Source organism: Montipora capricornis, chromosome 7 (genome assembly GCF_036669925.1).
Source record: "Montipora capricornis isolate CH-2021 chromosome 7, ASM3666992v2, whole genome shotgun sequence".
NCBI classification, from domain to species: Eukaryota; Metazoa; Cnidaria; class Anthozoa; order Scleractinia; family Acroporidae; genus Montipora; species Montipora capricornis.
In genome coordinates, this window is record NC_090889.1 from 35,361,409 (window position 1) to 35,376,193 (window position 14,785).

General features: G+C 38.3%; 1 long non-coding RNA gene across 1 annotated transcript; it reads left to right on the top strand.

The window, feature by feature from the left end:
* The first annotated feature begins 4,252 nt into the window (after window positions 1-4,252).
* LOC138057875 (uncharacterized) lies at window positions 4,253-14,514 on the top strand. The gene is made up of 3 exons (XR_011133741.1): window positions 4,253-4,691; window positions 7,151-7,243; window positions 12,234-14,514. It is a non-coding gene; the product is annotated as an uncharacterized lncRNA (long non-coding RNA).
* The last annotated feature ends 271 nt before the right edge of the window (window positions 14,515-14,785 follow it).

Below are 14,785 nucleotides of genomic sequence, written 5' to 3' on the forward strand. Positions count from 1 at the left end.
CCTAGCTAGCGAAATCTAAAAAAGTTGATGAAGATGCGATGTTGTGTAATACCTCGTGGTCAGACAGACGCAGGTTCATCACAAAAACATCTCTTACCTTTTCCCGTATCTCTAAGCTTCGAAAGTGATCCAAACTTTCCACAAAAACGTTTTTCTTTTGCTTTATACCGAAAGAAATTTTGCTTTCTGGCGCAAACGTTTTTAGTTTAGCAACACTAAGCGCAATCATTTACCATATAAGGTCAAACTAAGGTATATGAGCTGATAACCGAGATTGAGTGAAGCAATCAGAGCACGAGAATTGCATTATCCGAGGTTGAGAATTTAATAACATTGGTTAAAAGAGCAAGGGAAAATTAATCGTGCTGCACGTGCGGTATGTTGATCGCGCAGATGCATTATTATTTCCGCTCATTAAACATTGTTTTGTGGTCTTCTTATCCTTCTCGAAGTCGGGTGTCATTGCCTCAACCGTACTGAACAGTGTTAAAAAAGAAAAAAAAAACTTCGTACCTATTTGTGTATATCCAATAAGTCAAGTACTCCAGCGAAGATTAGACGGGATGACAGGATGATTCTTTGCGAAAAACGTGAGTTCTTTGGACATCTTTGGCGTTACTAGTCTATCATTAGTAATCTCCTAGGGACTGTTTGCACGGAGGGAAGAACCTAGAAAGAACCTAATGGACAAAGCAAATTTTTGCATGCTTTTCGATGCTGTGTATTTCGGTTTGGGTTTTGGTTCACAATCGGTAGAACAAGGTTGCTGAAGGCTGGCAGCGGGAATTTCTAGGACTAGAATTATCCCAAGGGAAGTAGTTTACATGGTTTCGCTAATCTGACCAAAGTACTCTCTTGTGGTAAAGTGTCGCATTTACTCTGGGGTTGAAGTTGAAACAGAAAATATGTACAGGAAAAACAATGTTTATATTTCAGATTAGAAGTCAAAAAATGTGTCAAGTAGGTTATTACCTCTTTCAATATTTCCTGTCGTTAACTATAAAAAAAATCAAGAGGGCTTTTAAGCCAATTAGCTTAAAAATCCTATCATCGTTTTCCTTCACAAAATGTGTGTGGGTATCTAATTAACAAATGAATGCCCTTTAATAACAATGACCACAACCAGGTTTTCTGGGCGCGCGAGACTGAGCACCTCAAGCAAACTATTGGTTAAACGAAAACCACTGGGCAACAACCTGGTTCTGGTCATTGCTGTCTAAGGGCTTCCTTCACAAATAGATTCCATGTTGCCCTGCGTCTGTTCAGTAATAGATCACAGATGACGTCAAAATGTGGTAAGAACAAACGAGTGGCACACGAGGCGATAGCCGAGTGTGTCACTGAAGTTCTTACCACATTTTGACGTCTTCTGTGATCTATTACTGAAGAGACGCACGGCTACATGGAATCTATTTGTTTTGTATAATAAAGAGCTAAACTTATTCGCATAAAGGCTGATGGTGACGTCAATCGTGACTATCCTTTAATATATCATAGCCAAGAACCAAGTCTGGTTCCGTCAATTCATCCGGTAAACATTTTTGTTAATCCGCTAACATTTAATTCCGAAAGTTAAGCGTCTTACGTTTACAATGAATTTTCCTATTGGCCCCTTTCTGCATGATTCGTAGATAATGCGATTCAATTATCAGCTGCTGGCTGGCGGACTGTCAGACTGGGTGCTCTAAGCTTCGTGAAGGGCAGGCGCTGCTGTACCACCTGGATTGAAGAAAGAAAGGTTGGTAGAAACTTATTATTTTTATTGGAAATATATTCTAGATGATCTTTCATTCTCTAAAGATCCCAATGTTTTCATATGTGGACGTCGCTGACAGTAATTCAAATTGATTAAAGTAACTCGTTGTCGCGAGCCACAGTTAAACTAAACGGAACGGTTTCCTTGTAGAATGACTGGCTATGGTTAAACGGTAGAATAGCTTGCGACTGAAGCGCGGGGCGATGCCGCGACTTCTATTGGAGCCGGCCGACGCTTCTTGGAAGCGAAATGGAGAGCATGTAGAATTTTTTCTTTTAACGGCACAAATAACTGTACGAAACAAGTGGACATACTTAGACTAATTTTGTAGATTTACAAGCCTACTCGATGAAAAGCAATTACGAACGTAGTCAATTCTAATTGTCCTGATCACAGATTCTTGAAGGCGTCATGATACTATAATACTGTTATCCTCAACTACTGCAGAGTCAGTAGTAGTCCATGTTAATTAGGCACCAATTAAAGTTCATTTTCGATTAAAAATAAGAAAATCGGGAAAACGTCCGTAGGCAGGAGATCAGAAGTTAAAGACAACGCTATGATAACAATAACAAACCAATTATTATTTTGGTAATTTATCACGCACGAATACCTACTAATAATACGGTGATTGGGCGTTAAGTAACGTGACGAAACACTGGAAATCTCTTTAAACAATAAAACAATTCTAAAACCTAGAACTGAACTTATTATATACATCAAGAAACTAAAATCTAAAAATTTGTATAGATCAACAAGCTAAAATCCTCACTCATCCTGATCACTAAAACTCAGACGTCATTTTATCGACAGCATTTTAGTTTTGATGAGCTTTTTAACGAAAGAGGTTTAAACGGCTCCTATCTATTAAAAGCCCCTCCCTCTTGGATTTCTAAAATTAACTATCTGCTCCAGTCCTCTATTGGATCATTTACGGTATTTCACGTTGTTGTAGGGAGTTTACGAAACCGGACAACAGCTGCGACTTCAAACGCGTTCCAAGACAAGAATATTTAACAATTATTCCATGAGCGCGCGTTGAATATGAGATGGTAAATAGCCAACGAGGCGCGTAGCGCCGAGTTGGCTATAACCACTCTCATATCCAACAAGCGCGAATGGAATAATTGTTTTATTAAATTCCTTAAACTCCAAAAGTTTAGAAGTACGAAATACAAGCGAAAAAAGCGAGAAAATCCTAGCTAGCGAAATCTAAAAAAGTTGATGAAGATGCGATGTTGTGTAATACCTCGTGGTCAGACAGACGCAGGTTCATCACAAAAACATCTCTTACCTTTTCCCGTATCTCTAAGCTTCGAAAGTGATCCAAACTTTCCACAAAAACGTTTTTCTTTTGCTTTATACCGAAAGAAATTTTGCTTTCTGGCGCAAACGTTTTTAGTTTAGCAACACTAAGCGCAATCATTTACCATATAAGGTCAAACTAAGGTATATGAGCTGATAACCGAGATTGAGTGAAGCAATCAGAGCACGAGAATTGCATTATCCGAGGTTGAGAATTTAATAACATTGGTTAAAAGAGCAAGGGAAAATTAATCGTGCTGCACGTGCGGTATGTTGATCGCGCAGATGCATTATTATTTCCGCTCATTAAACATTGTTTTGTGGTCTTCTTATCCTTCTCGAAGTCGGGTGTCATTGCCTCAACCGTACTGAACAGTGTTAAAAAAGAAAAAAAAAACTTCGTACCTATTTGTGTATATCCAATAAGTCAAGTACTCCAGCGAAGATTAGACGGGATGACAGGATGATTCTTTGCGAAAAACGTGAGTTCTTTGGACATCTTTGGCGTTACTAGTCTATCATTAGTAATCTCCTAGGGACTGTTTGCACGGAGGGAAGAACCTAGAAAGAACCTAATGGACAAAGCAAATTTTTGCATGCTTTTCGATGCTGTGTATTTCGGTTTGGGTTTTGGTTCACAATCGGTAGAACAAGGTTGCTGAAGGCTGGCAGCGGGAATTTCTAGGACTAGAATTATCCCAAGGGAAGTAGTTTACATGGTTTCGCTAATCTGACCAAAGTACTCTCTTGTGGTAAAGTGTCGCATTTACTCTGGGGTTGAAGTTGAAACAGAAAATATGTACAGGAAAAACAATGTTTATATTTCAGATTAGAAGTCAAAAAATGTGTCAAGTAGGTTATTACCTCTTTCAATATTTCCTGTCGTTAACTATAAAAAAAATCAAGAGGGCTTTTAAGCCAATTAGCTTAAAAATCCTATCATCGTTTTCCTTCACAAAATGTGTGTGGGTATCTAATTAACAAATGAATGCCCTTTAATAACAATGACCACAACCAGGTTTTCTGGGCGCGCGAGACTGAGCACCTCAAGCAAACTATTGGTTAAACGAAAACCACTGGGCAACAACCTGGTTCTGGTCATTGCTGTCTAAGGGCTTCCTTCACAAATAGATTCCATGTTGCCCTGCGTCTGTTCAGTAATAGATCACAGATGACGTCAAAATGTGGTAAGAACAAACGAGTGGCACACGAGGCGATAGCCGAGTGTGTCACTGAAGTTCTTACCACATTTTGACGTCTTCTGTGATCTATTACTGAAGAGACGCACGGCTACATGGAATCTATTTGTTTTGTATAATAAAGAGCTAAACTTATTCGCATAAAGGCTGATGGTGACGTCAATCGTGACTATCCTTTAATATATCATAGCCAAGAACCAAGTCTGGTTCCGTCAATTCATCCGGTAAACATTTTTGTTAATCCGCTAACATTTAATTCCGAAAGTTAAGCGTCTTACGTTTACAATGAATTTTCCTATTGGCCCCTTTCTGCATGATTCGTAGATAATGCGATTCAATTATCAGCTGCTGGCTGGCGGACTGTCAGACTGGGTGCTCTAAGCTTCGTGAAGGGCAGGCGCTGCTGTACCACCTGGATTGAAGAAAGAAAGGTTGGTAGAAACTTATTATTTTTATTGGAAATATATTCTAGATGATCTTTCATTCTCTAAAGATCCCAATGTTTTCATATGTGGACGTCGCTGACAGTAATTCAAATTGATTAAAGTAACTCGTTGTCGCGAGCCACAGTTAAACTAAACGGAACGGTTTCCTTGTAGAATGACTGGCTATGGTTAAACGGTAGAATAGCTTGCGACTGAAGCGCGGGGCGATGCCGCGACTTCTATTGGAGCCGGCCGACGCTTCTTGGAAGCGAAATGGAGAGCATGTAGAATTTTTTCTTTTAACGGCACAAATAACTGTACGAAACAAGTGGACATACTTAGACTAATTTTGTAGATTTACAAGCCTACTCGATGAAAAGCAATTACGAACGTAGTCAATTCTAATTGTCCTGATCACAGATTCTTGAAGGCGTCATGATACTATAATACTGTTATCCTCAACTACTGCAGAGTCAGTAGTAGTCCATGTTAATTAGGCACCAATTAAAGTTCATTTTCGATTAAAAATAAGAAAATCGGGAAAACGTCCGTAGGCAGGAGATCAGAAGTTAAAGACAACGCTATGATAACAATAACAAACCAATTATTATTATGGTAATTTATCACGCACGAATACCTACTAATAACACGGTGATTGGGCGTTAAGTAACGTGACGAAACACTGGAAATCTCTTTAAACAATAAAACAATTCTAAAACCTAGAACTGAACTTATTATATACATCAACAAACTAAAATCTAAAAATTTGTATAGATCAACAAGCTAAAATCCTCACTCATCCTGATCACTAAAACTCAGACGTCATTTTCCAATTTAACAATTGGACAGATTCTTAAAATTCTCATTCTCAATGTGCATAACTATGTTGTTGTTAGTCATAAGCTCGACGGAATCGGATTAGGAAGAATCCGAACGTTTCCATTTTCTTCCGACTCCGCTTATGACTCCGTCGTTTATGATTCAGTGAAAACTAGATTGTTGGAGGCAGAAGCAGAAGCGCAAGAACCAACCAATCACAATGATTGGAATCGAGCATTGTGATTGGTTTGCTCTTCCAATTATGCTTCCGACTCCGACGATGCAGTTTTCACTGGATCGTAAGCGACGGAGTCATAAGGGAAATCGGTTTTCTGCTTCTGAATCCGAAAGTTTGATTTTCACTAGATCGTATCGCTATGCACGTCCGGTTACGACTCGAGCTCCGATTCCGTCGCTAATTAAAATCAGCCTTTACACTTCTGAATGCACTTATTTACAATAGGGTCATAGGGCGTATAGACGTAGCCTATGGACCTCAAGCTACCAACTAACAACTTAAAAAAGAAAACAAAAACTTCCGCTATAAAATCGAAACTAACTAAAACTAAGTTGTTTAAAATTCTCTTAAAACTTGAATTCCTATAAATACAGAGCTTCTAAATGAATTGTTCGTTGACTAAAAACCAAAAACCTAAAATCTTCTTTACAAATCATTAAATCAGTTCAATAAAAGCTAACTTATAATGTTCTCTCTTAATGACTCATGTCTTATAGTTGTATTTAATGAACGTGCGATATTCAAAGTGTTTGTTATAACTGACTTCTGCAAATAAAATAAAAAAACCAGTACTCCCTCCCCAAAATCAATGATGAATCCGCATGCAAGTTGAAGCCCGCCATTTCTTTATTATTGATGGTCTTCATTTTCCATTTAAATGTCCAACTTGTAAGTCATGCATTGAATGTATTTGTAAGCACCAAGAGATGTTCACCAATACGTTATCCGTTGTTATGAATGAGCCATCCAGACTTCAACTGGGTTCAGAAACATTTACTTCTTTTGTTCCGTACTAATTTCGTCGAATGAACAAAAAAGTCGCTGATGCATATTATCAGTAAATATGCAACATACATTGAGAGAAAATTGAGAGGAAAAATTAACACGCCATGGGTCCGGAGAATCGTTATATTTTCCTCTAAGCCATCATTTTTTTCAGGGCTATTTTGTGGGTGTCTCTCTTTAAAGTCAAGTTCGCTCTCTGTTGCTCATTTAACTTGACTGAACTTAGTTGAAATGAATTGAACTTATATGCTGAGAGAATGAAAAAATGTCATAAGAAGCAATTTAGAGGTTACGCTGGTACATTTTGGACATTTGATTTAGCACAAATAAGGAGAATACGTTAACAGATCAGACATTTTACCTGCGGCCAAAAGAGATGGCAAATGTAGTACATGCAATCGTTAATTACCACAATAAGTATACGTTATAAATAAGTGTAGTAATGTATGACCCTGCGGCAACCAGTGACCTTTGTTTTGTGGCTATTCAATATCATCACAGCCAATCAAAAACGAAACTTCGCCACGAAGACTAAAAGTTTGCTGTCGATACGCCAAACAGGAAAGCAATCGGGCTGTCGAGGTTGTCAAGTACTCCGTGCAACACTTTAATTTTTTCGCAGATCTCGCGGTCAAGATCGCTGTGAATCAGCAAGCACACACTCACGAAATATCTGTTAGAAAAGAGGCCCTGCTTGTGCAAGATCATCGTATTGGTGAGTGTCTAAGATAAAAAAAAGTTAGCATTCGCGTAGACAAGTTGAGTATACAGTGTACATTTGTAGCTAATACCGATACTGAGATTTTCAAAGACTGAATAGATTCAAATTTTATTTTTTTTTGCGATTTGGATATCCTTTTTGGTAGTTCGATGAAAGGACAGCAAATGAATTTTACAATTTCAGTAAGGCAAATACATTAAGTAAATCTTGGTATTACGGAAGGAGTATTCTGCTAAACCCAATTAAGGGTGCTTTCGATTGGGAAATCCAGGTTTAGATTTTAAAATCTGGATCTTCGGATTTCCAATCAAACATAAAATCATTTTGTCGCAGATTCACTGATTGGAAATCCATGTCGGGTAAGGATCTCAATTATCAAAATCCGTCGCGAAATCCGTTTTCGGATTTTGTGTTCGATTGCAAGTCCGAAGATCCGGAGTTTAAGATCTAAATCCGGACTTCCCAATCGAAAGCACCCTAACATGGATACGTATTCATTATCACTGTTTTGCGGTAAAAATGCCGTTTACTCTTTCTAAAACTGATATTCATGTTTCATGGGGGAAACTATAAGTTGCGGAATGCAAACTAAAGCTCTCCTACAATTAGAAGGTAACTTCATGACCTCACAAGAATTCCTGTCACAGACGGCTTTTTGCACGTGTGGAATATTTCCATCATTTGTGGACTATTTGCATGTTGTGGTCAGGTCTCATTTCATTCATTCATGTGCTGGGTGAGATCGCTAATGGACTGATAGCGGCTGCCAGCGGCGCCTATATTTGCTGATGTCCGATCTCACCCATAGATCCATTGCTTCTAAAGCGCATTTGAATATGTCAATAGAAAATGCGCTATATAAATTCATTACCTTACCTTAAATTAAATCGTAGCAAAGCTGAATAATTGAACCTCGATTATTCATTATTCTTTGTGTGTTTTGCTCGAATTATTCATTATTCTTTTTAAATTTTTGTAGGTTATTCATTATTCCTTGTTGTTATTCATTATTCTGGCATAACTGCGTTATTCATTATTCCAGCGTTTTCAGACCCAGTTATTCATTTTTTATTTATACTCGTTATTCATTATTTATTATTCAGCTTACACCCCCGATAGCAAAGCAATTACGCGTTAAAAGAGGAAAGCAAATACTAACCAATCAATCAGATTGATTGGTTGATTGTTTGTCAGTAGATCATGTTTTTGCTGAGAATGAAAAACAGGACTTTCAGAATACAGTTTAAAGCGAAAGGAATGAAGATTTGAAAAATCATGAAATCGAAAGCACCCTAACATGGAGAAAAACTATGTCATTCGATTCACAATCGTTATTAAATGTGGCTTTGTGAGGAAAGCTAACGTACGGTTTTCGAGAAATACATCCCTTGTGTTAATCATAAGATGATTTATTTACTACTAATATCCAAAGGCTAGACAGTGTGGGAGAGAACAATGGACGTTGTGGTATGAAAACTATGCTGACACTAAGGCGATTAAACAGTTGATTAGTCAGTGTTTCCAGCCATTTAAATTTGGCTCAAGAGGCGGAAACTGTGAGATGCATGGGTTCAGTCAACCACAAGATTTTAAAGCCCAATCAACGTTTTGTGTAATACAAAGGAAGTCAATATTAGTCAGGATAAAATCGTAATTACCACGTACTTTCCAGACGGCGAAGCAAGTAAAAGGGTCTTTGCCAAAATAGCCCATTTCTACAGGGGATTCCACTTAGTCGAGTAAAACGTGCGACAATCATCAGACCACACAAGTAAGCATTTTTTTTCTGGTCAAGAAGGCTGTGAATCAGCAAGCACACACTGGCGAAATATCCGTAAAAGAAAAATAGTTGCCTGCTCGTGCAAGATCTTCTTTAATATTGGTGAGTGTCGCTGATAATTAGGGGCGGTGTAGCCTTTCCGTTAAGCGCTTGCGTATATATTCCACGTGTGCAGCTCATACCGGTACTGAGATTTTAAACGACTGAATAGATTCAATTTTTTTTTCATGTCAATGATTTTTGAGATTTATAAGTCCTTTTTGGCAGTTTTATCCAAACGCATTTTTGTCATTATATGTCCGGGTCAGTGTGTATGTCCTATCGAGTTGAGTGTTATCGCCCGTCATGGAGGGGTTTCATAATAAAGAAAAAAAAAATTGAAGATTTCAAAAATCATTATGTCCGGGTGATTGTGTATGTTATCGAGCGCACGTTGTATTCTATCAGCGAATAGAAGAGCAGTGAGATTCAGGGATTTTTAATAGAACACGGATGAGCGGCTACTGGCTCACGGTGACTCGCGGAATTTGTCGAAGAAGACTTTGTATGGAGAAATCATGTCTTCTACCTTATTACATGAAATTTTGGCGACACGTTAATTTAGCGATTTTGAAAAATCCGGATTTAGCGACACCTTAATTTAGCGATTTTTCGCAAATTTTGGAACATACGTCACTTAATTTTCGCGATTTCGCAATCTGAAACTTTCTGGCGAACAAAACTTTTGCGACGACAATAGAACAGTAAAATTATTAATCGTTTGTGTCATGATGTAGTTACTTGGCGATTCATATCATAAGTGACCACATCGTCAGTCAAACGATAATACCTTGATTATTCTTATTATTGTACTTTACCACGATGAACAAACACAATTTTTCTTACGTCAATGGGTTCATTTAAAAAAATCATCAAAAACATCACACAACGTTATAAAGCTAAACAAAACAAATAATTGTGTCAAGCTTTTCATTTAGGATTCCACAGCTGTTGATAAAAGTGGAAACCGCATAGTCCACATGGGAAAGCGAGATTTAATGCGAGCGAAGAATCCATTTCAGTTGTGAAGCTGAAATGTATTCAGTGAACATCCGATACACGTCATAATCAACCGCAAAATAGCGTGATCGTGTGAAACGGACCAGATGGCGGAATTTCCTATTGTAGTCACTTTAATTTAGCGACGATTTAAATTTAGCGACACTTAATTTTGGTTCATTTTAATTTGGCGATATTTTGAAACTCGCTAAATTCGCTAAATTAAAGTGTCGCCAAAATTTCATGTAATAAGGTAGATTTATTTGGGTGCTTTTGAGAACAGGTACAAATAATTTCCTCAGTATACTGGATAAGAACACATTTTAGTCAAGAATCAGTGCCCTCAAACGTATTTACAATCAATTTTTTAATTCGGTTTTTTCAAGCAATATCTCTAATAAACCAAAAACATGAATGATAGCATGTAAAAGGCCTGATTTCAGCGAAACATCTAGAATTTTAGAAAAAAATGTTTTATTTATTTGGCTGCTTGATCGAAGCTACCCAGGTTTATAAATGGGTACCGGCAAATTTAATGCTGGGGGTAACCCTGCAAATGACTGGCATCCCATCCAGAGAGGAGTATTAATACTCCTAGTCGCTTCATGCTACAGAAACTGGAGATAAGCGCCGGTCTGATGGGCTTTCTACGCTCGTAGCAGACTTTACCTTTACCCTCCAGATGATAAAGGCAGTGAGTCGAAATGAGTATATGAAACTTAGGTATAATTACGCTATATTTGAAATTACGGATTGTTTGAGTACACCATGTCATGAAAGCTACTCATTATTGGACGTGAAAAACTACGAATGCTCTGGTTAAGGTTGACATAGTAATAAAAACAGGTGACGGGTCACGCGAAATATCGCCATTCATTGACTTTTCTCGGCTGTAGATTTCGACGAAATTGTGAATCATTTGTCGCGAAAATTGACATTTTTTTTTTAACGGAATACGCATTAGTTAAAGTACGACTTGTACGGCTGTCTGGGTTCCACCTGTTCCTCAGTTTGGGGATGCATCAAGAAAATGTAATGTCCACAAGATCAACCAGTTATTTTCAACTGGTTTTAATGCGAAGTTTTCAACTTGCACAAGCTCGCCATTCAACTGAAAGTTGATCAAAACAGGCACTTTCTGCCTTCCGGTTAACTTCAGTTCTCAATGACCCTACACGATTGACTAAGAGTTTTCTTTCCGGTTGCGGTTTCGAATTTTTGTGGCCAGTGTGTACGCTGTAGGCAATATCCTTTATGGTACCACAAATTGTGGTTTGTTTATAGTGGCACGCATCATAATATGGACTAAATTTAGAAAGTGCTTTGCTAGGCCTGTATTATGACCCTCAATTTTTTCATTCCGCTAATCAGGCATTTGCGTGACAATCGATATTTGGGTTACCAATGAAACTGTCTGCGTCCTATGAGCTTAATCTGCAGATGAATTGGTGTTAATTGTCTTTAATCGGGACAAAATAAATAAATATTAACCTTAGAATGACAGCTTATAGACCTTATTGATAAATGGCGGTCACATTTATAATTCTTTTGTCCACGTGCAAATTAGCCTACCAAGCCTCATTTTAGAGCAATAATTCTTTTCAATTCACTGTATGGCATCGAGGCTTGGTAGGCTAATTTGCACTTTGACAAAAGAATTATAAATTGACCGCCATTTATGAATAAGGTCTATTAGGCGCGCGTTCACGTCATGAAAAAATACAGTAAAATTTAGTGAACAGATTTGAAACGTATCATTGAAACTTAAATAGAAATAGGTAGGGAGATCAAATGCTATTTATATCTTATTATATAAGCGTACGTTTAATTTAATTTGAAGCCGTAAACGTTACTTCTTATAATTAATTTGTTATCTAATTTGGCCGAAATTGAAATACTCAGATCTAGGTAGTGTCCATTTCTTAAGACCACATGGGACCTCATGATTTTGCTATTGTGGCCTCTCAGTCAGTATCTTTCTTTTGGGGTATTAATTATTTTCTTTGTATTTGACGAGCCAAAATAAAACAAAATATGAACTTTAAATAAATAAATTTGATCCTACTACGAGCTGCGAGGTTGCTGTTTTTTCTTTTATGTAATTATAACTTTTCCTACCACAGCGAGTCTTATTTCAGTCTAAAAGGTTCTTTTTTCATTTCCCAGTCGCTCTGATCTTGCGAATGGTTTCACAATGACCGAGAGTGGGGAAGGACGATACTCTACCGCACAGATACGCCTTTCCGAGACAGCTGCTAATCAGACCAGCAGTTTGAGTCACACTGAGGCAAACGCTGCCGAAGACTCTGTATACTCTGGTGATGGTGGCGCTTCGCAGGCGACCGAACAGAGCCAACTTATGGGTGTAGGTGCCAACCAAGCCAATGGACTGAGGAATGCTGTCGTGGGAAGTGCTGTGCAGAGTATAATGTCGAGCCAATTAAATCAACCCAGTGAGGCGATTGGTGGATCAAACATCCACAGAGCAGAAAGCGCCTGTCACGCTAGTGGAGACAGCTCACCTGTGCAAGAACAAGGTGACGGATATGCAGGAGCACAGGCGCCAATTCTACTCCCTTATTTCCAGCCAGGCGAAGCCAATTTAGTCTCTTCTATGGGGAACACGAAAAAGCCTACAGAGAATTGCTGCAGTACCTAGGAGATAAAATGATGGAATTAACAACTTAAGAGGCAAGAGGCACATGTCAATAATAACAACAACAAAACAACAACAATAATAATAATAGCAATAATTCATTATATTAATTAATTAATAATTGCGTTCGACATTAGGAGTAAGAACTTTCTAATTTGGGTATCCTGTGCATAGGGAGGCTTCAGGAAGTTTTCATTTTTCGTTCGTGCCCTTTTTCAGTGCCATCTTGAAAGACGTCATAGTGCATTGATACGTCATATGCGCAAACTGTTTGTGTAGAGTTAGCACACTGATTTTTGGCAAGGGAAATTTCTCAGTAATTATAATCCTTCACACAATTCCAAAAGAACTCAGATTTTGATAGATTTTGTGACGCTCCACGTCGGCAATACTCCAGAATACCCGGCCACTACTTTTCATAGGAATAGATATGCCTCGTTCTTCAAACGATGGCGCTTTAAGAAGACAATACTCGATGCTTTTTATTTCCGCACTTAATTGTGATTCAGAATCTAGCCTAGGGCAAAGTATTTCAATCCCATCACGTGATTCATAGTATTCGGCGCTTATTTAAACTATCTCAAGAAATAAGTACATGCTCCTATCCTCAAACCTCGGTCCTATAATATTGCTTCTTTCGCTACCCTTCTCCTTTGCTTCCAAGGCGACTGTCACGTCAACAATCCGAGATTACTACTGGTTATTTCCATTATTTGAGCGAGTGAGTGTAATTCTGAGGACGACTATCTTAGGTGACACTGAACTGTGTTTTGACAACCTGGGCGAACGTCGTTTTCAGTGTAATAGCAGTAGATGATATAGATATTGTGGTCGTTGATGTAAGTGGTCAACGAAGTCGTAATGTTATTGGTCTTCTGTCGGTTAAGCCCTGATGTCATTGGCCGTACAGACTGTAACCAGCTAGTGATTGGTGCTATTTTAGTGGTGTCTGCTCTAAGTTAAAAACAGAGCTTTCCCAGCATGGTTCATTGGTAGTAATTAATGCTTTACGTAGCGCATTCAGCCTGAATCCTAGTCGATTCTTTGGTCCCTCTGTAAATGGTGTTCAGCAATGTTATTGTCCTCTGGGTTAGGGTCTAAAAACACTCGGCTGTTCCTCGTGTTTTTTAGCAGGCACCGTCCTTAAGACAGACACGACACATAGCAGAAAGTACTTGATTAACGCATCATTAAGGCGTACATTTGTTAGATAGTGTTAAATTGGGTCTTTTTCGATATTGCCTTAGAAATAATTATATTTTATACATAGTTTAAGATGTTTGGTCATCTAGTTTATGAAGTTTCGATAAGATTACAACTTTTCTAGTGTTTTTTAGCATATATTTTAACTTTTATAATAATGGTCCTTTTGGCGTCTTTTGAGATAATTTGTGTGCCTTTTGCAAGGATGTATTTTATTTTTTTTGCAATTAAGTCGACCGCCAACTTTCTTAATTAATGAAGTGATTTACTGTGCGGAGTTCATCTGTTTAAAGGACCCTTTTGCGCGAGGTGACAAAAACTCTCACCCGCGTGTTTTCCAGAGGGCCGCCACGCAGCTCTCGGAACGACTCTCGGGATTGGTTCAGAAAACAATGAAGACAAAGAACGATACCAAAGAAACAATGCACCATGAGCATAAAAACAAAGGGATCCAATGAAATGAGAGGTTGTAAAACAGCTGCGTCCTGACTGATTTTAAGAGGTTCAACATCTGTTTGACATGCGATCAGCATCCATGATTCTTTTAAGCAAATGTCAAAGGCGTTTGAATAGGTTGTTTGATATGGTTGGAAGTATAGAAAATGCTGAAATTGGAACTTATTTAAAGTTTCCCACAACATCGCGCGTCGGGTCAACATGCCCTTCGTTCCTGAAAATGTTGAAACCCTTTCATCAATCCATTCAGCAAATGAAAAAAAAGCGCATGCACACGTCTGGCTTTAAAATTCAATGTGAGCTCCATCGCCCATTGAGTAACGTTGTAGTTTAATATAGTGCCGTCGTCGTTTCTTGACCCTTCTACTCCCAGAAGTGATCGCTGTGTAAATCTTCCGCAAAA